This window comes from Penaeus monodon, chromosome 24 (assembly GCF_015228065.2).
Source record: "Penaeus monodon isolate SGIC_2016 chromosome 24, NSTDA_Pmon_1, whole genome shotgun sequence".
NCBI classification, from domain to species: Eukaryota; Metazoa; Arthropoda; class Malacostraca; order Decapoda; family Penaeidae; genus Penaeus; species Penaeus monodon.
In genome coordinates, this window is record NC_051409.1 from 3,191,610 (window position 1) to 3,191,960 (window position 351).

Genomic DNA, 351 nt, shown 5'->3' on the forward strand with positions numbered 1-351 from the left:
AGAGAGTGTTGTATGCATATATATTCCGTAGGTGTGTGTGACTTATCGTATATATGAATGCACGTTTGTATATATTAGAGCGTTATATCATCATGACACACGTGGCAAACTTTAAATAATAGTTTCATCGAACAAATAAAACAATAAATAATAATGAACAAATGATGAGGCAAAATAAACATATCACTTGAATATATACTATAATATATCAAAAGCAATTATACTCGGCAGAAAAGATAAAAAAATGATAATAATTATTATTTATTTACTATGTCATTTCCTAGCTGGAGAATAACATATAGAGAGACAAAATAATGAATAAATGCTTTCGTTGCAATAATTATGGAAATG